At 52.1% G+C, this 27,451-nt stretch overlaps 1 protein-coding gene across 1 annotated transcript in view; it reads left to right on the top strand.

The window, feature by feature from the left end:
* LOC140410765 (glutathione hydrolase 5 proenzyme-like) overlaps nucleotides 1-27,451 on the top strand; it is a 192,052-nt gene that overhangs the window by 75,727 nt on the left and 88,874 nt on the right. The gene's annotated exons all lie outside the window — the stretch shown is intronic.

Raw genomic sequence — 27,451 nt, forward strand, 5'->3', positions numbered from 1 at the left:
CCCAGCACATGACATTGCACGCACTCCCAGCACATGACAATGCACGCACTCCCAGAACATGAAAATGAACGCACTCCCAGCACATGACATTGCACGCACTCCCAACACATGACATTGCACGCACTCCCTGCACATGACATTGCACGCACTCCCAGCACATGACATTGCACGTACTCCCAACACATGACATTGCACGCACTCCCAAAACATGACATTGCACGCACTCCCAACACATGACATTGCACGCACACCCAAAACATGACATTGCATGCACTCCCAAAACATGACATTGCACGCACTCCCAACACATGACATTGCACGCACTCCCAACACATGACATTGCACGCACTCCCAACACATGTCATTGCACGCACTCCCAACACATGACATTGCACGCACTCCCAACACATGACATTGCACGCATTCCCAACACATGACATTGCACGCACTCCCAACACATGACATTGCACGCACTCCCAACACATGACAATGCACGCACTCCCAACACATGACATTACACGCACTCCCAGCACATGACAATGCACGCACTCCAAACACATGACATTGCACGCACTCCCAATACATGACATTGCACGCACTCCCGATACATGACATTGCACGCACCCCCAGCACATGACATTGCACGCACTCCCAGCACACGACATTGGACGCACTCACAACACTTGACATTGCACGCACTCCCAACACATGACATTGCACGCACTCCCAACACATGACATTGCACGCACTCCCAGCATATGATACAGCACGCACTCCCAGCACATGACAGTGCACGCACTCCCAGCACATGACATTGCACGCACTCCCAGCACATGACATTGCACGCACGCCTAGCACACGACATTGCATGCACACCTAGCACATGATACAGCACGCACTCCCAGCACATGACAATGCACATACTCCAGCACATGACATTGCACGCACTCCCAGCACATGACATTGCACGCACTCCCAACACATGACATTGCACGCACTCCAAGCACATGGCAATGCACGCACTCCCAACACATGACATTGCACGCACTCTGCCCAGGACATTGGGCCTATAGCTGCCCGTTTCACAAGTTACCATTGAAGGAGCCCTGCTAGACCTGTGACTGAATGAATGTTTTTGGGAGGGAAGGAAGAAGAAAACAAATGGAGGAGAAGCAAAGGGAAAGAAGAAAGAAAAAAATGAAATGAAGCTTTCATTTGATCGGCGGCTGATTTAGCTCAGCTGGCTGGATGGCTGGTTCATGATGCGAGCGAGGGCCAAGAGTGTGGCTTCAATTCCCTGATCAGTTAACAAGCTAACAGACTCTTGGTTAACCAGTTGGGTGATGTTTGGCTGTCAGTAAATTGGTCATGTTTCCCATATCCATTGCTTTTATAACCAATAAATAGAAATGACATTGCACGCACTCCCAGCACATGACATTGCACGCACTCCCAACACATGACATTGCACGCACTCCCAGCACATGACATTGCACGCACTCCCAGCACATGACATTGCACGAACTCCCAGCACATGACATTGCACGCACTCACAGCGCATGACATTGCACGCACTCCCAGCACATGACATTGCACGCACTCCCAGCACACGACATTGGACGCACTCACAACACATGACATTGCACGCACTCCCAACACATGACATTGCACGCACTCCCAACACATGACATTGCACGCACTCCCAACACATGACATTGCACGCACTCCCAGCATATGATACAGCACGCACTCCCAACACACGACATTGCACGCACTCCCAACACATGACATTGCACGTACTCCCAGAACATGACATTGCACGCACTCCCAACACATGACATTGCACGCACTCCAAACACATGACATTGCACCACTCCCAACACATGACATTGCACGCACTCCCAGCACATGACAATGCACGCACTCCCAACACATGACATTGCACGCACTCACAGCACATGACATTGCACGCTCTCTCAATACATGACATTGCACGCACTCCCAGCACATGACATTGCACGCACTGCCAACACATGACATTGCATGCACTCCCAGCACCTGACAATGCACGCACTCCCAGCACATGACATTGCACGCACTCCCAACACATGACATTGCACGTACTCCCAGAACATGACAATGAACGCACTCCCAGCACATGACATTGCACGCACTCCCAACACATGACATTGCACGCACTCCCTGCACATGACATTGCACGCACTCCCAGCAGATGACATTGCACGCACTCCCAGCACATGACATTGCACGCACTCCCAACACATGACATTGCACGCATTCCCAATACATGACATTGCACCACTCCCAACACATGACATTGCACGCACCCACAGCACGTGACATTGCACGCACTCCCAACACATGACATTGCACGCACTCCCAACACATGACATTGCACGCATTCCCAACACATAACATTGCACGCACTCCCAACACATGACATTGCACGCACTCCCAACACATGACATTGCACGCACTCCCAACACATGACATTGCACGCACTCCCAACACATGACATTGCACGCACTCCCAGCACATGACATTGCACGCACTCCCAGCACACGATATTGCACGCACTCCCAACACATGACATTGCACCACTCCCAACACATGACATTGCACGCACTCCCAACACATGACAATGCACGCACTCCCAACACATGACATTGCACGCACTCCCAGCACATGACAATGCACGCACTCCCAACACATGACATTGCACGCACTCACAGCACATGACAATGCACGCTCTCTCAATACATGACATTGCACGCACTCCCAATACATGACATTGCACGCACTCCCAGCACATGACATTGCACGCACTGCCAACACATGACATTGCATGCACTCCCAGCACATGACAATGCACGCACTCCCAGCACATGACATTGCATGCACTCCCAACACATGACATTGCACGTACTCCCAGAACATGACAATGAACGCACTCCCAGCACATGACATTGCACGCACTCCCAACACATGACAGTGCACGCACTCCCTGCACATGATATTGCACGCACTCCCTGCAGATGACATTGCACGCACTCCCAGCACATGACATTGCACGCACTCCCAACACATGACATTGCACGCACTCCCAGCACACGATATTGCATGCACTCCCAACACACGACATTGCATGTACTCCCAACACATGACATTGCAGGCACTCCCAACACATGACATTGCACGCACTCCCAATACATGACATTGCACGCACCCCCGATACATGACATTGCACGCACCCCCAGCACATGACATTGCACGCACTGCCAACACATGACATTGCATGCACTCCCAGCACGTGACAATGCATGCACTCCCAGCACATGACATTGCACGCACTCCCAACACATGACATTGCACGTACTCCCAGAACATGACAATGAACGCACTCCCAGCACATTACATTGCACGCACTCACAACACATGACATTGCACGCACTCCCAGCATATGATACAGCTCGCACTCCCAGCACATGTCAATGCACGCACTCCCAGCACATGACATTGCACGCACTCTTAGCACATGGCAATGCACGCACTCCCAGCACATGACATTGCACGCACACCTAGCACACGACATTGCATGCACACCTAGCACATGATACAGCACGCACTCCCAGCACATGACAATGCACGCACTCCAGCACATGACATTGCACGCACTCCTAGCACATGACAATGCATGCACTCCCAACACATGACATTGCACGCACTCCCAACACATGACATTGCACGCACTCCCAACACATGACATTGCACGCACTCCCAGCATATGATACAGCACGCACTCCCAACACACGACATTGCACGCACTCCCAACACATGACATTGCACGTACTCCCAGAACATGACATTGCACGCACTCCCAAAGCATGACATTGCACGGAATCCCAACACATGACATTGCACGCATTCCCAACACATGACATTGCACGCGCTGCCAACACATGACATTGCACGCACTCCCAACACATGACATTGCACCACTCCCAACACATGACATTGCACCACTCCCAACACATGACATTGCACGCACTCCCAACACATGACAATGCACGCACTCCCAACACATGACATTGCACGCACTCCCAACACATGACATTGCACGCAGTCCCAACACATGACATTGCACGCGCTCCCAACACATGACATTGCACGCACTCCCAACACATGACATTGCACCACTGCCAACACATGACATTGCACGCACTCCCAGCACATGACAATGCACGCACTCCCAACACATGACATTGCACGCACTCACAGCACATGACATTGCACGCTCTCTCAATACATGACATTGCACGCACTCCCAGCACATGACATTGCACGCACTGCCAACACATGACATTGCATGCACTCCCAGCACCTGACAATGCACGCACTCCCTGCACATGACATTGCACGCACTCCCAACACATGACATTGCACGTACTCCCAGAACATGACAATGAACGCACTCCCAGCACATGACATTGCACGCACTCCCAACACATGACATTGCACGCACTCCCAACACATGACATTGCACGCACTCCCTGCACATGACATTGCACGCACTCCCAGCAGATGACATTGCACGCACTCCCAGCACATGACATTGCACGCACTCCCAGCACACGATATTGCACGCACTCCCAACACATGACATTGCACGCACTCCCAACACATGACATTGCACGCACTCCCAACACATGACATTGCACGCATTCCCAACACATAACATTGCACGCACTCCCAACACATGACATTGCACGCACTCCCAACACATGACATTGCACCACTCCCAACACATGACATTGCACGCACCCACAGCACGTGACATTGCACGCACTCCCAACACATGACATTGCACGCACTCCCAACACATGACATTGCACGCACTCCCAACACATGACATTGCACGCACTCCCAGCACATGACATTGCACGCACTCCCAGCACACGATATTGCACGCACTCCCAACACATGACATTGCACCACTCCCAACACATGACATTGCACGCACTCCCAACACATGACAATGCACGCACTCCCAACACATGACATTGCACGCACTCCCAGCACATGACAATGCACGCACTCCCAACACATGACATTGCACGCACTCACAGCACATGACATTGCACGCTCTCTCAATACATGACATTGCACGCACTCCCAATACATGACATTGCACGCACTCCCAGCACATGACATTGCACGCACTGCCAACACATGACATTGCATGCACTCCCAGCACATGACAATGCACGCACTCCCAGCACATGACATTGCATGCATTCCCAACACATGACATTGCACGTACTCCCAGAACATGACAATGAACGCACTCCCAGCACATGACATTGCAGGCACTCCCAACACATGACATTGCACGCACTCCCTGCACATGATATTGCACGCACTCCCTGCAGATGACATTGCACGCACTCCCAGCACATGACATTGCACGCACTCCCAACACATGACATTGCACGCACTCCCAGCACACGATATTGCTTGCACTCCCAACACACGACATTGCACATACTCCCAACACATGACATTGCACGCACTCCCAACACATGACATTGCATGCATTCCCAACACATGGCATTGCACGCACTCCCAACACATGACATTGCACGCACTCCCAACACATGACATTGCACCACTCCCAACACATGACATTGCACGCACTCCCAGCACGTGACATTGCACGCACTCCCAACACATGACAATGCACGCACTCCCAACACATGACAATGTACGCACTCCCAACACATGACATTGCAACACTCCCAGCACATGACATTGCACGCACTCCCAGCACACGATATTGCACGCACTCCCAACACATGACAATGTTCGCACTCCCAACACATGACATTGCACGCACTCCCAGCACATGACAATGCATGCACTCCCAACACATGACATTGCACGCACTCCCAACACATGACATTGCACGCACTCCCAATACATGACATTGCACGCACCCCCGATACATGACATTGCACGCACCCCCAGCACATGACATTGCACGCACTGCCAACACATGACATTGCATGCACTCCCAGCACGTGACAATGCATGCACTCCCAGCACATGACATTGCACGCACTCCCAACACATGACATTGCACGTACTCCCAGAACATGACAATGAACGCACTCCCAGCACATGACATTGCACGCACTCACAACACATGACATTGCACGCACTCCCAACACATGACATTGCACGCACTCCCAGCATATGATACAGCTCGCACTCCCAGCACATGTCAATGCACGCACTCCCAGCACATGACATTGCACGCACTCTTAGCACATGGCAATGCACGCACTCCCAGCACATGACATTGCACGCACACCTAGCACACGACATTGCATGCACACCGAGCACATGATACAGCACGCACTCCAGCACATGACATTGCACGCACTCCTAGCACATGACAATGCATGCACTCCCAACACATGACATTGCACGCACTCCCAACACATGACATTGCACGCACTCCCAACACATGACATTGCACGCACTCCCAGCATATGATACAGCACGCACTCCCAACACACGACATTGCACGCACTCCCAACACATGACATTGCACGTACTCCCAGAACATGACATTGCACGCACTCCCAACGCATGACATTGCACGGAATCCCAACACATGACATTGCACGCATTCCCAACACATGACATTGCACGCGCTGCCAACACATGACATTGCACGCACTCCCAACACATGACATTGCACCACTCCCAACACATGACATTGCACCACTCCCAACACATGACATTGCACGCACTCCCAACACATGACAATGCACGCACTCCCAACACATGACATTGCACGCACTCCCAACACATGACATTGCACGCATTCCCAACACATGACATTGCACGCGCTCCCAACACATGACATTGCACGCACTCCCAACACATGACATTGCACCACTGCCAACACATGACATTGCACGCACTCCCAGCACATGACAATGCACGCACTCCCAACACATGACATTGCACGCACTCACAGCACATGACATTGCACGCTCTCTCAATACATGACATTGCACGCACTCCCAGCACATGACATTGCACGCACTGCCAACACATGACATTGCACGCACTCCCAGCACCTGACAATGCACGCACTCCCTGCACATGACATTGCACGCACTCCCAACACATGACATTGCACGTACTCCCAGAACATGACAATGAACGCACTCCCAGCACATGACATTGCACGCACTCCCAACACATGACATTGCACGCACTCCCAACACATGACATTGCACGCACTCCCTGCACATGACATTGCACGCACTCCCAGCAGATGACATTGCACGCACTCCCAGCACATGACATTGCACGCACTCCCAGCACACGATATTGCACGCACTCCCAACACACGACATTGCACGCACTCCCAACACATGACATTGCACGCACTCCCAACACATGACATTGCACGCATTCCCAACACATAACATTGCACGCACTCCCAACACATGACATTGCACGCACTCCCAACACATGACATTGCACCACTCCCAACACATGACATTGCACGCACCCACAGCACGTGACATTGCACGCACTCCCAACACATGACATTGCACGCACTCCCAACACATGACATTGCACGCACTCCCAACACATGACATTGCACGCACTCCCAGCACATGACATTGCACGCACTCCCAGCACACGATATTGCACGCACTCCCAACACATGACATTGCACCACTCCCAACACATGACATTGCACGCACTCCCAACACATGACAATGCACGCACTCCCAACACATGACATTGCACGCACTCCCAGCACATGACAATGCACGCACTCCCAACACATGACATTGCACGCACTCACAGCACATGACATTGCACGCTCTCTCAATACATGACATTGCACGCACTCCCAATACATGACATTGCACGCACTCCCAGCACATGACATTGCACGCACTGCCAACACATGACATTGCATGCACTCCCAGCACATGACAATGCACGCACTCCCAGCACATGACATTGCATGCATTCCCAACACATGACATTGCACGTACTCCCAGAACATGACAATGAACGCACTCCCAGCACATGACATTGCAGGCACTCCCAACACATGACATTGCACGCACTCCCTGCACATGATATTGCACGCACTCCCTGCAGATGACATTGCACGCACTCCCAGCACATGACATTGCACGCACTCCCAACACATGACATTGCACGCACTCCCAGCACACGATATTGCTTGCACTCCCAACACACGACATTGCACGTACTCCCAACACATGACATTGCACGCACTCCCAACACATGACATTGCATGCATTCCCAACACATGGCATTGCACGCACTCCCAACACATGACATTGCACGCACTCCCAACACATGACATTGCACCACTCCCAACACATGACATTGCACGCACTCCCAGCACGTGACATTGCACGCACTCCCAACACATGACAATGCACGCACTCCCAACACATGACAATGTACGCACTCCCAACACATGACATTGCAACACTCCCAGCACATGACATTGCACGCACTCCCAGCACACGATATTGCACGCACTCCCAACACATGACATTGCATGCACTCCCAACACAGGACATTGCACGCACTCCCAACACAGGACATTGCACGCACTCCCAACACATGACATTGCACGCACTCCCAGCACATGACCTTGCATGCACTCCCAACACATGACAATGTTCGCACTCCCAACACATGACATTGCACGCACTCCCAGCACATGACAATGCATGCACTCCCAACACATGACATTGCACGCACTCCCAACACATGACATTGCACGCACTCCCAATACATGACATTGCACGCACCCCCGATACATGACATTGCACGCACCCCCAGCACATGACATTGCACGCACTGCCAACATATGACATTGCATGCACTCCCAGCACGTGACAATGCATGCACTCCCAGCACATGACATTGCACGCACTCCCAACACATGACATTGCACGTACTCCCAGAACATGACAATGAACGCACTCCCAGCACATGACATTGCACGCACTCACAACACATGACATTGCACGCACTCCCAACACATGACATTGCACGCACTCCCAATACATGACATTGCACGCACTGCCAACATATGACATTGCATGCACTCCCAGCACGTGACAATGCATGCACTCCCAGCACATGACATTGCATGCACTCCCAACACATGACATTGCACGTACTCCCAGAACATGACAATGAACGCACTCCCAGCACATGACATTGCACGCACTCACAACACATGACATTGCACGCACTCCCAACTCATGACATTGCACGCACTCCCAACACATGACATTGCACGCACTCCCAGCATATGATACAGCTCGCACTCCCAGCACATGTCAATGCACACACTCCCAGCACATGACATTGCACGCACTCTTAGCACATGGCAATGCACGCACTCCCAGCACATGACATTGCACGCACACCTAGCACACGACATTGCATGCACACCTAGCACATGATACAGCACGCACTCCCAGCAAATGACAATGCACGCACTCCAGCACATGACATTGCACGCACTCCTAGCACATGACAATGCATGCACTCCCAGCACATGACATTGAACGCACTCCCAACACATGACATTGCACGCACTCCCAGCATATGATACAGCACGCACTCCCAGCACATAACAATGCACGCACTCCCAGCACATGACATTGCACGCTCTCTTAGCACATGGCAATGCACGCACTCCCAGCACATGACATTGCACGCACACCTAGCACACGACATTGCATGCACACCTAGCACATGATACAGCACGCACTCCCAGCACATGACATTGCACGCACTCCAGCACATGGCATTGCACGCACTCCCAACACATGACATTGCACGCACTCCCAACACATGACATTGCACCACTCCCAACACATGACATTGCACGCACTCCCAGCACGTGACATTGCACGCACTCCCAACACATGACAATGCACGCACTCCCAACACATAACAATGTACGCACTCCCAACACATGACATTGCACGCACTCCCAGCACATGACATTGCACGCACTCCCAGCACACGATATTGCACGCACTCCCAACACATGACATTGCATGCACTCCCAACACAGGACATTGCACGCACTCCCAACACAGGACATTGCACGCACTCCCAACACATGACATTACACGCACTCCCAGGACATGACCTTGCATGCACTCCCAACATATGACAATGTTCGCACTCCCAACACATGACATTGCACGCACTCCCAGCACATGACAATGCATGCACTCCCAACACATGACATTGCACGCACTCCCAACACATGACATTGCACGCACTCCCAATACATGACATTGCACGCACCCCCAGCACATGACATTGCACGCACTGCCAACATATGACATTGCATGCACTCCCAGCACGTGACAATGCATGCACTCCCAGCACATGACATTGCACGCACTCCCAACACATGACATTGCACGTACTCCCAGAACATGACAATGAACGCACTCCCAGCACATGACATTGCACGCACTCACAACACATGACATTGCACGCACTCCCAACACATGACATTGCACGCACTCCCAACACATGACATTGCACGCACTCCCAGCATATGATACAGCTCGCACTCCCAGCACATGTCAATGCACACACTCCCAGCACATGACATTGCACGCACTCTTAGCACATGGCAATGCACGCACTCCCAGCACATGACATTGCACGCACACCTAGCACACGACATTGCATGCACACCTAGCACATGATACAGCACGCACTCCCAGCACATGACAATGCACGCACTCCAACACATGACATTGCACGCACTCCTAGCACATGACAATGCATGCACTCCCAGCACATGACATTGAACGCACTCCCAACACATGACATTGCACGCACTCCCAGCATATGATACAGCACGCACTCCCAGCACATAACAATGCACGCACTCCCAGCACATGACATTGCACGCTCTCTTAGCACATGGCAATGCACGCACTCCCAGCACATGACATTGCACGCACACCTAGCACACGACATTGCATGCACACCTAGCACATGATACAGCACGCACTCCCAGCACATGACATTGCACGCACTCCAGCACATGACATTGCACGCACTCCTAGCACATGACAATGCATGCACTCCCAGCACATGACATTGCACGCACTCCCAACACATGACATTGCACGCACTCCCAGAACATGACAATGAACGCACTCCCAGCACATGACATTGCACGCACTCCCAGCACATGACATTGCACGCACTCCCAGCACATGACATTGCACGCACTCCCAACACATGACATTGCACGCACTCCCAACACATGACATTGCACGCACTCCCAGCATATGATACAGCACGCACTCCCAACACATGACATTGCACGCACTCCCAACACATGACATTGCACGCACTCCCAACACATGACATTGCACGCACTCCCAGCATATGATACAGCACGCACTCCAGCACATGACAATGCACGCACTCCAGCACATGACATTGCACGCACTCCTAGCACATGACAATGCATGCACTCCCAGCACATGGCCTTGCACGCACACGTAGCACACGACATTGCATGCACACCTAGCACATAAGACAGCACGCACTCCAAGCACATGGCAATGCACGCACTCCCAACACACACCATTGCACGCACTCTGCCAAGCCATTGTGCCTATAGCTGCCCGTTTCACAAGTTACCATTGAAGGAGCCCTGCAAGACCTGTGACTGAATGAATGTTTTTGGGATGGAAGGAAGAAGAAAACAAATGGAGGAGAAGCAAAGGGAAAGATAAAAGAAAAAAATGAAATGAAGCTTTCATTTGATCGGGGGCTGATTGAGCTCAGCTGGCTGGATGGCTGGTTCGTGATGCGAGCGAGGGCCAAGAGTGTGGCGTCAATTACCTGATCAGTTAACAAGCTAACAGACTCTTGGTTAACCAGTTGGGTGATGTTTGGCTGTCAGTAAATTGGTCATGTTTCCCATATCCATTGCTTTTATAACCAATAAATAGAAATGACATTGCACGCACTCCCAGCACATGACATTGCACGCACTCTCATCACATGACATTGCACGCATTCCCAACACATGACATTGCACGCACTCTCATCACATGACATTGCACGCATTCCCAACACATGACATTGCATGCACTCCCAACACATGACATTGCACGCACTCCCAACACATGACATTGCACGCATTCCCAACACATGACATTGCATGCACTCCCAACACATGACATTGCACGCACTCCCAAAACATGACATTGCACGCACTCCCAACACATGACATTGCACGCACTCCCAACACATGACATTGCACGCATTCCCAACACATGACATTGCATGCACTCCCAACACATGACATTGCACGCACACCAACACATGACAATGCACGCACTCCCAACACATGTCATTGCACGCACTCCCAACACATGACATTGCACGCACTCCCAACACATGACAATTCACGCACTCCCAGCACACGACAAAGCACGCGCTCCCAGCACATGACATTGCACGCACTCCCAGCACATGACATTGCACGCACTCCCAGCACGCAATATTGCACGCACTCCCAACACATGACATTGCACGCACTCCCAACACATGACATTGCACGCACTCCCAACACATGACATTGCACGCACTCCCAGCACATGACATTGCACGCACTCCCAGCACACGATATTGCACGCACTCCCAACACATGACATTGCACGCCCTCCCAACACAGGACATTGCACTCACTCCCAACACAGGACATTGCACGCACTCCCAACACATGACATTGCACGCACTTCCAGCACATGACCTTACACGCACTCCCAACACATGACAATGTACGCACTCCCAACACATGACATTGCACGCACTCCCAGCACATGACAATTCATGCACTCCCAACACATGACATTGCACGCACTCCCAACACATGACATTGCACGCACTCCCAATACATGACATTGCACGCATCCCCGATACATGACATTGCACGCACCCCCAGCACATGACATTGCACGCACTGCCAACACATGACATTGCATGCACTCCCAGCACGTGACAATGCATGCACTCCCAGCACATGACATTGCACGCACTCCCAACACATGACATTGCACGTACTCCCAGAACATGACAATGAACGCACTCCCAACACATGACATTGCACGCACTCCCAACACATGACATTGCACGCACTCCCAACATATGATACAGCTCGCACTCCCAGCACATGACAATGCACGCACTCCCAGCACATGACATTGCACGCACTCTTAGCACATGGCAATGCACGCACTCCCAACACATGACATTGCACGCACACCTAGCACACGACAGTGCATGCACACCTAGCACATGATACAGCACGCACTCCCAGCACATGACAATGCACGCACTCCAGCACATGACATTGCACGCACTCCTAGCACATGACAATCCATGCACTCCCAGCACATGACATTGAACGTACTCCCAACACATGACATTGCACGCACTCCCAGCATATGATACAGCACGCACTCCCAGCACATAACAATGCACGCACTCCCAGCACATGACATTGCACGCACTCTTAGCACATGGCAATGCACGCACTCCCAGCACATGACATTGCACGCACACCTAGCACACGACATTGCATGCACACCGAGCACATGATACAGCACGCACTCCCAGCACATGACATTGCACGCACTCCAGCACATGACATTGCACGCACTCCTAGCACATGACAATGCATGCACTCCCAGCACATGACATTGCACGCACTCCCAACACATGACATTGCACGCACTCCCAGAACATGAAAATGAACGCACTCCCAGCACATGACATTGCACGCTCTCCCAGCACATGACATTGCACGCACTCCCAGCACATGACATTGCACGCACTCCCAACACATGACATTGCACGCACTCCCAACACATGACATTGCACGCACTCCCAGCATATGATACAGCACGCACTCCCAGCACATGACAATGCACGCACTCCCAGCACATGACATTGCACGCACTCTTAGCACATGGCAATGCACGCACACCTAGCACATGATACAGCACGCACTCCCAGCACATGATAATGCACTCACTCCAGCACATGACATTGCACGCACTCCTAGCACATGACAATGCATGCACTCCCAGCACACGACATTGCATGCACACCTAGCACATAAGACAGCACGCACTCCAAGCACATGGCAATGCACGCACTCCCAGCACATGACATTGCACGCACACCTAGCACACGACATTGCATGCACACCTAGCACATGATACAGCACGCACTCCTAGCACATGACATTGCACGCACTCCAGCACATGACATTGCACGCACTCCTAGCACATGACAATGCATGCACTCCCAGCACATGACATTGCACGCACTCCCAACACATGACATTGCACGTACTCCCAGAACATGACAATGAACGCACTCCCAGCACATGACATTGCACGCACTCCCAACACATGACATTACACGCACTCCCAACACATGACATTGCACGCACTCCCAGCATATGATACAGCACGCACTCCCAGCACATGACAATGCACGCACTCCCAGCACATGACATTGCACGCACTCTTAGCACATGGCAATGCACGCACACCTAGCACATGATACAGCACGCACTCCCAGCACATGATAATGCACTCACTCCAGCACATGACATTGCACGCACTCCCAGCACATGGCCTTGCACGCACACGTAGCACACGACATTGCATGCACACCTAGCACATAAGACAGCACGCACTCCAAGCACATGGCAATGCACGCACTCCCAACACATGGCCTTGCACGCACACGTAGCACACGACATTGCATGCACACCTAGCACATAAGACAGCACGCACTCCAAGCACATGACAATGCATGCACTCCCAGCACATGGCCTTGCACGCACACGTAGCACACGACATTGCATGCACACCTAACACATAAGACAGCACGCACTCCAAGCACATGGCAATGCACACACTCCCAACACATGACATAGCACGCACTCCCAACACATGACATTGCACGCACTCCCAACACATGACAATTCACGCACTCCCAGCACACGACAATGCACGCGCTCCCAACACACGACATTGCACTCACTCCCAACACATGACATTGCACGCACCCCCAGCACTTGACATTGCACGCACTCCCAGCACACGATATTGCACGCACTCACAACACACGACATTGCATGTACTCCCAACACATGACATAGCACGCACTCCCAACACATGACATTGCACGCACTCCCAACACATGACATTGCACACACTCCCAACACATGACAATGTACGCACTCCCAACACATGACAATGTACGCACTCCCAACACATGACAATGCACGCACTCCCAACACGTGACATTACACGCACTCCCAGCACATGACAATGCACGCACTCCAAACACATGACATTGCACGCACTCCCAGAACATGACAATGAACGCACTCCCAGCACATGACATTGCACGCACTCACAACACATGACATTGCACGCACTCCCAACACATGACATTGCACGCACTCCCAACACATGACATTGCACGCACTCCCAGCATATGATACAGCTCGCACTCCCAGCACATGACAATGCACGCACTCCCAGCACATGACATTGCACGCACTCTTAGCACATGGCAATGCACGCACTCCCAGCACATGACATTGCACGCACACCTAGCACACGACAGTGCATGCACACCTAGCACATGATACAGCACGCACTCCCAGCGCATGACAATGCACGCACTCCAGCACATGACATTGCACGCACTCCTAGCCCATGACAATCCATGCACTCCCGGCACATGACATTGAACGTACTCCCAACACATGACATTGCACGCACTCCCAGCATATGATACAGCACGCACTCCCAGCACATAACAATGCACGCACTCCCAGCACATGACATTGCACGCACTCTTAACACATGGCAATGCACGCACTCCCAGCACATGACATTGCACGCACACCTAGCACACGACATTGCATGCACACCGAGCACATGATACAGCACGCACTCCCAGCACATGACATTGCACGCACTCCAGCACATGACATTGCACGCACTCCTAGCACATGACAATGCATGCACTCCCAGCACATGACATTGCACGCACTCCCAACACATGACATTGCACGCACTCCCAGATCATAACAATGAACGCACTCCCAGCACATGACATTGCACGCTCTCCCAGCACATGACATTGCACGCACTCCCAGCACATGACATTGCACGCACTCCCAACACATGACATTGCACGTACTCCCAGAACTTGACAATGAACGCACTCCCAGCACATGACATTGCACGCAGTCCCAACACATGACATTACACGCACTCCCAACACATGACATTGCACGCACTCCCAGCATATGATACAGCACGCACTCCCAGCACATGACAATGCACGCACTCCCAGCACATGACATTGCACGCACTCTTAGCACATGGCAATGCACGCACACCTAGCACATGATACAGCACGCACTCCCAGCACATGATAATGCACTCACTCCAGCACATGACATTGCACGCACTCCCAGCACATGGCCTTGCACGCACACGTAGCACACGACATTGCATGCACACCTAGCACATAAGACAGCACGCACTCCAAGCACATGGCAATGCACGCACTCCCAACACATGGCCTTGCACGCACACGTAGCACACGACATTGCATGCACACCTAGCACATAAGACAGCACGCACTCCAAGCACATGACAATGCATGCACTCCCAGCACATGGCCTTGCACGCACACGTAGCACACGACATTGCATGCACACCTAGCACATAAGACAGCACGCACTCCAAGCACATGGCAATGCACACACTCCCAACACATGACATAGCACGCACTCCCAACACATGACATTGCACGCACTCCCAACACATGACAATTCACGCACTCCCAGCACATGACATTGCACGCTCTCCCAGCACATGACATTGCACGCACTCCCAGCACATGACATTGCACGCACTCCCAACACATGACATTGCACGCACTCCCAACACATGACATTGCACGCACTCCCAGCATATGATACAGCACGCACTCCCAGCACATGACAATGCACGCACTCCAGCACATGACAATGCACGCACTCCCAGCACATGATACAGCACGCACTCCAGCACATGACATTGCACGCACTCCTAGCACATGACAATGCATGCACTCCCAGCACATGGCCTTGCACGCACACGTAGCACACGACATTGCATGCACACCTAGCACATAAGACAGCACGCACTCCAAGCACATGGCAATGCACGCACTCCCAGCACATGACATTGCACGCACACCTAGCACACGACATTGCATGCACACCTAGCACATGATACAGCACGCACTCCCAGCACATGACATTGCACGCACTCCAGCACATGACATTGCACGCACTCCTAGCACATGACAATGCATGCACTCCCAGCACATGACATTGCACGCACTCCCAACACATGACATTGCACGTACTCCCAGAACATGACAATGAACGCACTCCCAGCACATGACATTGCACGCACTCCCAACACATGACATTGCACGCACTCCCAACACATGACATTGCACGCACTCCCAGCATATGATACAGCACGCACTCCCAGCACATGACAATGCACGCACTCCCAGCACATGACATTGCACGCACTCTTAGCACATGGCAATGCACGCACACCTAGCACATGATACAGCACGCACTCCCAGCACATGATAATGCACTCACTCCAGCACATGACATTGCACGCACTCCCAGCACATGGCCTTGCACGCACACGTAGCACACGACATTGCATGCACACCTAGCACATAAGACAGCACGCACTCCAAGCACATGGCAATGCACGCACTCCCAACACATGGCCTTGCACGCACACGTAGCACACGACATTGCATGCACACCTAGCACATAAGACAGCACGCACTCCAAGCACATGACAATGCATGCACTCCCAGCACATGGCCTTGCACGCACACGTAGCACACGACATTGCATGCACACCTAGCACATAAGACAGCACGCACTCCAAGCACATGGCAATGCACGCACTCCCAACACATGACATAGCACGCACTCCCAACACATGACATTGCACGCACTCCCAACACATGACAATTCACGCACTCCCAGCACACGACAATGCACGCGCTCCCAACACACGACATTGCACTCACTCCCAACACATGACATTGCACGCACCCCCAGCACATGACATTGCACGCACTCCCAGCACACGATATTGCACGCACTCACAACACACGACATTGCATGTACTCCCAACACATGACATAGCACGCACTCCCAACACATGACATTGCACGCACTCCCAACACATGACATTGCACGCACTCCCAACACATGACAATGTCCGCACTCCCAACACATGACAATGTACGCACTCCCAACACATGACAATGCACGCACTCCCAACACGTGACAATGCACGCACTCCCAGCACATGACAATGCACGCACTCCAAACACATGACATTGCACGCACTCCCAATACATGACATTGCACGCACTCCCAATACATGACATTGCACGCACCCCCAGCACATGACATTGCACGCACTGCGAACACGTGACATTGCATGCAGTCCCAGCACGTGACAATGCACGCACTCCCAGCACGTGACAATGCACGCACTCCCAGCACATGACATTGCACGCACTCCCAACACATGGCATTGCACGCACTCCCAACACATGACATTGCACGCACTCCCAGCACACGACACAGCACGCGCTCCCAACACACGACATTGCACGCACTCCCAACACATGACATTGCACGCACTCCCAGCACATGACATTGCACGCACTCCCAGCACACAATATTGCACGCACTCATCACACAACATTGCACGTACTCCCAACACTTGGCATAGCACGCACTCCCAACACATGACATTGCACGCACTCCCAACACATGACATTGCACGCACTCCCAGCACACGACACAGCACGCGCTCCCAACACATGACATTGCACGCACTCCCAACACATGACATTGCACGCACTCCCAGCACATGACATTGCACGCACTCCCAGCACACGATATTGCACGCACTCCCAACACATGACATTGCACCACTCCCAACACATGACATTGCACGCACTCCCAACACATGACAATGCACGCACTCCCAACACATGACATTGCACGCACTCCCAGCACATGACAATGCACGCACTCCCAATACATGACATTGCACGCACTCACAGCACATGACATTGCACGCTCTCTCAATACATGACATTGCACGCACTCCCAATACATGACATTGCACGCACTCCCAGCACATGACATTGCACGCACTGCCAACACATGACATTGCATGCACTCCCAGCACATGACAATGCACGCACTCCCAGCACATGACATTGCATGCATTCCCAACACATGACATTGCACGTACTCCCAGAACATGACAATGAACGCACTCCCAGCACATGACATTGCAGGCACTCCCAACACATGACATTGCACGCACTCCCTGCACATGATATTGCACGCACTCCCTGCAGATGACATTGCACGCACTCCCAGCACATGACATTGCACGCACTCCCAACACATGACATTGCACGCACTCCCAGCACACGATATTGCTTGCACTCCCAACACACGACATTGCACGTACTCCCAACACATGACATTGCACGCACTCCCAACACATGACATTGCATGCATTCCCAACACATGGCATTGCACGCACTCCCAACACATGACATTGCACGCACTCCCAACACATGACATTGCACGCACTCCCAACACATGACATTGCACCACTCCCAACACATGACATTGCACGCACTCCCAGCACGTGACATTGCACGCACTCCCAACACATGACAATGCACGCACTCCCAACACATGACAATGTACGCACTCCCAACACATGACATTGCACGCACTCCCAGCACATGACATTGCACGCACTCCCAGCACACGATATTGCACGCACTCCCAACACATGACATTGCATGCACTCCCAACACAGGACATTGCACGCACTCCCAACACAGGACATTGCACGCACTCCCAACACATGACATTGCACGCACTCCCAGCACATGACCTTGCATGCACTCCCAACACATGACAATGTTCGCACTCCCAACACATGACATTGCATGCACTCCCAGCACATGACAATGCATGCACTCCCAACACATGACATTGCACGCACTCCCAACACATGACATTGCACGCACTCCCAATACATGACATTGCACGCACCCCCGATACATGACATTGCACGCACCCCCAGCACATGACATTGCACGCACTGCCAACATATGACATTGCATGCACTCCCAGCACGTGACAATGCATGCACTCCCAGCACATGACATTTCACGCACTCCCAACACATTACATTGCACGCACTCCCAACACATGACATTGCACGCACTCCCAACACATGACATTGCACGCACTCCCAGCATATATTACAGCTCGCACTCCCAGCACATGTCAATGCACACACTCCCAGCACATGACATTGCACGCACTCTTAGCACATGGCAATGCACGCACTCCCAGCACATGACATTGCACGCACACCTAGCACACGACATTGCATGCACACCTACCACATGATACAGCACGCACTCCCAGCACATGACAATGCACGCACTCCAGCACATGACATTGCACGCACTCCTAGCACATGACAATGCATGCACTCCCAGCACATGACATTGCACCACTCCCAACACATGACATTGCACGCACTCCCAACACATGACAATGCACGCACTCCCAACACATGACATTGCACGCACTCCCAGCACATGACAATGCACGCACTCCCAACACATGACATTGCACGCACTCCCAGCACATGACATTGCACGCACTCCCAGCACACGATATTGCACGCACTCCCAACACATGACATTGCACCACTCCCAACACATGACATTGCACGCACTCCCAACACATGACAATGCACGCACTCCCAACACATGACATTGCACGCACTCCCAGCACATGACAATGCACGCACTCCCAACACATGACATTGCACGCACTCACAGCACATGACATTGCACGCTCTCTCAATACATGACATTGCACGCACTCCCAATACATGACATTGCACGCACTCCCAGCACATGACATTGCACGCACTGCCAACACATGACATTGCATGCACTCCCAGCACATGACAATGCACGCACTCCCAGCACATGACATTGCATGCATTCCCAACACATGACATTGCACGTACTCCCAGAACATGACAATGAACGCACTCCCAGCACATGACATTGCAGGCACTCCCAACACATGACATTGCACGCACTCCCTGCACATGATATTGCACGCACTCCCTGCAGATGACATTGCACGCACTCCCAGCACATGACATTGCACGCACTCCCAACACATGACATTGCACGCACTCCCAGCACACGATATTGCTTGCACTCCCAACACACGACATTGCACGTACTCCCAACACATGACATTGCACGCACTCCCAACACATGACATTGCATGCATTCCCAACACATGGCATTGCACGCACTCCCAACACATGACATTGCACGCACTCCCAACACATGACATTGCACCACTCCCAACACATGACATTGCACGCACTCCCAGCACGTGACATTGCACGCACTCCCAACACATGACAATGCACGCACTCCCAACACATGACAATGTACGCACTCCCAACACATGACATTGCACGCACTCCCAGCACATGACATTGCACGCACTCCCAGCACACGATATTGCACGCACTCCCAACACATGACATTGCATGCACTCCCAACACAGGACATTGCACGCACTCCCAACACAGGACATTGCACGCACTCCCAACACATGACATTGCACGCACTCCCAGCACATGACCTTGCATGCACTCCCAACACATGACAATGTTCGCACTCCCAACACATGACATTGCATGCACTCCCAGCACATGACAATGCATGCACTCCCAACACATGACATTGCACGCACTCCCAACACATGACATTGCACGCACTCCCAATACATGACATTGCACGCACCCCCGATACATGACATTGCACGCACCCCCAGCATATGACATTGCACGCACTGCCAACATATGACATTGCATGCACTCCCAGCACGTGACAATGCATGCACTCCCAGCACATGACATTGCACGCACTCCCAACACATGACATTGCACGCACTCCCAACACATGACATTGCACGCACTCCCAACACATGACATTGCACGCACTCCCAGCATATATTACAGCTCGCACTCCCAGCACATGTCAATGCACACACTCCCAGCACATGACATTGCACGCACTCTTAGCACATGGCAATGCACGCACTCCCAGCACATGACATTGCACGCACACCTAGCACACGACATTGCATGCACACCTACCACATGATACAGCACGCACTCCCAGCACATGACAATGCACGCACTCCAGCACATGACATTGCACGCACTCCTAGCACATGACAATGCATGCACTCCCAGCACATGACATTGAACGCATGACTTCAGAGACTTTTTCCCCGGGTGGAACAAACCATTACAAGGGGACATAAATTTAAGGTGAAAGGTGGAAGATATAGGAGGGATATCAGAGGTAGGTTCTTTACCCAGAGAGTAGTGGGGGCATGGAATGCACTGCCTGTGGAAGTAGTTGAGTCGGAAACATTAGGGACCTTCAAGCAGCTATTGGATAGGTACATGGATTACGGTTAAATGATATAGTGTAGATTTATTTGTTCTCAAGGGCAGCACGGAAGCATTGTGGATAGCACAATTGCTTCACAGCTCCAGGGTCCCAGGTTCGATTCCGGCTTGGGTCACTGACTGTGCAGAGTCTGCACGTCCTCCCCGTGTCTGCGTGGGTTTCCTCCGGGTGCTCCGGTTTCCTCCCACAATCCAAAGATGTGCAGGTTAGGTGAATTGGCCAATGATAAATTGCCCTTAATGTCCAAATTGACCTTGGTGTTGGGTGAAGGTGTTGAGTTTGGGTAGGGTGCTCTTTCCAAGAGCCGGTGCAGACTCAAAGGGCCGAATGGCCTCCTTCTGCACTGTAAATTCAATGATAATCTATGATTAATCTAGGACAAAGGTTCGGCACAACATCGTGGGCCGAAGGGCCTGTTCTGTGCTGTATTTTCTATGTTCTATGTTCTATGCTCTCTTAGCACATGGCAATGCACGCACTCCCAGCACATGACATTGCGTGCACACCTAGCACACGACATTGCATGCACACCTAGCACATGATACAGCACGCACTCCCAGCACATGACATTGCACGCACTCCAGCACATGGCATTGCACGCACTCCCAACACATGACATTGCACGCACTCCCAACACATGACATTGCACCACTCCCAACACATGACATTGCACGCACTCCCAGCACGTGACATTGCACGCACTCCCAACACATGACAATGCACGCACTCCCAACACATGACAATGTACGCACTCCCAACACATGACATTGCACGCACTCCCAGCACATGACATTGCACGCACTCCCAGCACACGATATTGCACGCACTCCCAACACATGACATTGCATGCACTCCCAACACAGGACATTGCACGCACTCCCAACACAGGACATTGCACGCACTCCCAACACATGACATTGCACGCACTCCCAGCACATGACCTTGCATGCACTCCCAACACATGACAATGTTCGCACTCCCAACACATGACATTGCACGCACTCCCAGCACATGACAATGCATGCACTCCCAACACATGACATTGCACGCACTCCCAACACATGACATTGCACGCACTCCCAATACATGACATTGCACGCACCCCCGATACATGACATTGCACGCACCCCCAGCACATGACATTGCACGCACTGCCAACATATGACATTGCATGCACTCCCAGCACGTGACAATGCATGCACTCCCAGCACATGACATTGCACGCACTCCCAACACATGACATTGCACGTACTCCCAGAACATGACAATGAACGCACTCCCAGCACATGACATTGCACGCACTCACAACACATGACATTGCACGCACTCCCAACACATGACATTGCACGCACTCCCAACACATGACATTGCACGCACTCCCAGCATATGATACAGCTCGCACTCCCAGCACATGTCAATGCACACACTCCCAGCACATGACATTGCACGCACTCTTAGCACATGGCAATGCACGCACTCCCAGCACATGACATTGCACGCACACCTAGCACACGACATTGCATGCACACCTAGCACATGATACAGCACGCACTCCCAGCACATGACAATGCACGCACTCCAGCACATGACATTGCACGCACTCCTAGCACATGACAATGCATGCACTCCCAGCACATGACATTGAACGCACTCCCAACACATGACATTGCACGCACTCCCAGCATATGATACAGCACGCACTCCCAGCACATAACAATGCACGCACTCCCAGCACATCACATTGCACGCTCTCTTAGCACATGGCAATGCACGCACTCCCAGCACATGACATTGCACGCACACCTAGCACACGACATTGCATGCACACCTAGCACATGATACAGCACGCACTCCAGCACATGACATTGCACGCACTCCAGCACATGACATTGCACGCACTCCTAGCACATGACAATGCATGCACTCCCAGCACATGACATTGCACGCACTCCCAACACATGACATTGCACGCACTCCCAGAACATGACAATGAACGCACTCCCAGCACATGACATTGCACGCACTCCCAGCACATGACATTGCACGCACTCCCAGCACATGACATTGCACGCACTCCCAACACATGACATTGCACGCACTCCCAACACATGACATTGCACGCACTCCCAGCATATGATACAGCACGCACTCCCAACACATGGCATTGCACGCACTCCCAACACATGACATTGCACGCACTCCCAACACATGACATTGCACGCACTCCCAGCATATGATACAGCACGCACTCCAGCACATGACAATGCACGCACTCCAGCACATGACATTGCACGCACTCCTAGCACATGACAATGCATGCACTCCCAGCACATGGCCTTGCACGCACACGTAGCACACGACATTGCATGCACACCTAGCACATAAGACAGCACGCACTCCAAGCACATGGCAATGCACGCACTCCCAACACACACCATTGCACGCACTCTGCCCAGGACATTGTGCCTATAGCTGCCCGTTTCACAAGTTACCATTGAAGGAGCCCTGCAAGACCTGTGACTGAATGAATGTTTTTGGGATGGAAGGAAGAAGAAAACAAATGGAGGAGAAGCAAAGGGAAAGATAAAAGAAAAAAATGAAATGAAGCTTTCATTTGATCGGGGGCTGATTGAGCTCAGCTGGCTGGATGGCTGGTTCGTGATGCGAGCGAGGGCCAAGAGTGTGGCTTCAATTACCTGATCAGTTAACAAGCTAACAGACTCTTGGTTAACCAGTTGGGTGATGTTTGGCTGTCAGTAAATTGGTCATGTTTCCCATATCCATTGCTTTTATAACCAATAAATAGAAATGACATTGCACGCACTCCCAGCACATGACATTGCACGCACTCCCAACACATGACATTGCACGCACTCCCATCACATGACATTGCACGCATTCCCAACACATGACATTGCATGCACTCCCAACACATGACATTGCACGCACTCCCAACACATGACATTGCACGCATTCCCAACACATGACATTGCATGCACTCCCAACACATGACATTGCACGCACTCCCAAAACATGACATTGCACGCACTCCCAACACATGACATTGCACGCACTCCCAACACATGACATTGCACGCATTCCCAACACATGACATTGCATGCACTCCCAACACATGACATTGCACGCACACCCACACATGACAATGCACGCACTCCCAACACATGTCATTGCACGCACTCCCAACACATGACATTGCACGCACTCCCAACACATGACAATTCACGCACTCCCAGCACACGACCAAGCACGCGCTCCCAACACACGACATTGCACGCACTCCCAACACATGACATTGCACGCACTCCCAGCACGCAATATTGCACGCATTCCCAACACATGACATTGCACCACTCCCAACACATGACATTGCACGCACTCCCAGCACATGACATTGCACGCACTCCCAGCACGCAATATTGCACGCACTCCCAACACATGACATTGCACGCACTCCCAACACATGACATTGCACGCACTCCCAACACATGACATTGCACGCACTCCCAGCACATGACATTGCACGCACTCCCAGCACACGATATTGCACGCACTCCCAACACATGACATTGCACGCACTCCCAGCACATGACCTTACACGCACTCCCAACACATGACAATGTACGCACTCCCAACACATGACATTGCACGCACTCCCAGCACATGACATTGCACGCACTCCCAATACATGACATTGCACGCACCCCCGATACATGACATTGCACGCACCCCCAGCACATGACAATGCATGCACTCCCAACACATGACATTGCACGCACTCCCAACACATGACATTGCACGCACTCCCAATACATGACATTGCACGCACCCCCGATACATGACATTGCACGCACCCCCAGCACATGACATTGCACGCACTGCCAACACATGACATTGCATGCACTCCCAGCACGTGACAATGCATGCACTCCCAGCACATGACATTGCACGCACTCCCAACACATGACATTGCACGTACTCCCAGAACATGACAATGAACGCACTCCCAGCACATGACATTGCACGCACTCACAACACATGACATTGCACGCACTCCCAACACATGACATTGCACGCACTCCCAACACATGACATTGCACGCACTCCCAGCATATGATACAGCTCGCACTCCCAGCACATGACAATGCACGCACTCCCAGCACATGACATTGCACGCACTCTTAGCACATGGCAATGCACGCACTCCCAGCACATGACATTGCACGCACACCTAGCACACGACAGTGCATGCACACCTAGCACATGATACAGCACGCACTCCCAGCACATGACAATGCACGCACTCCAGCACATGACATTGCACGCACTCCTAGCACATGACAATCCATGCACTCCCAGCACATGACATTGAACGTACTCCCAACACATGACATTGCACGCACTCCCAGCATATGATACAGCACGCACTCCCAGCACATAACAATGCACGCACTCCCAGCACATGACATTGCACGCACTCTTAGCACATGGCAATGCACGCACTCCCAGCACATGACATTGCACGCACACCTAGCACACGACATTGCATGCACACCGAGTACATGATACAGCACGC

This window comes from Scyliorhinus torazame, chromosome 1 (genome assembly GCF_047496885.1).
Source record: "Scyliorhinus torazame isolate Kashiwa2021f chromosome 1, sScyTor2.1, whole genome shotgun sequence".
In the NCBI taxonomy this organism is placed as follows: domain Eukaryota; kingdom Metazoa; phylum Chordata; class Chondrichthyes; order Carcharhiniformes; family Scyliorhinidae; genus Scyliorhinus; species Scyliorhinus torazame.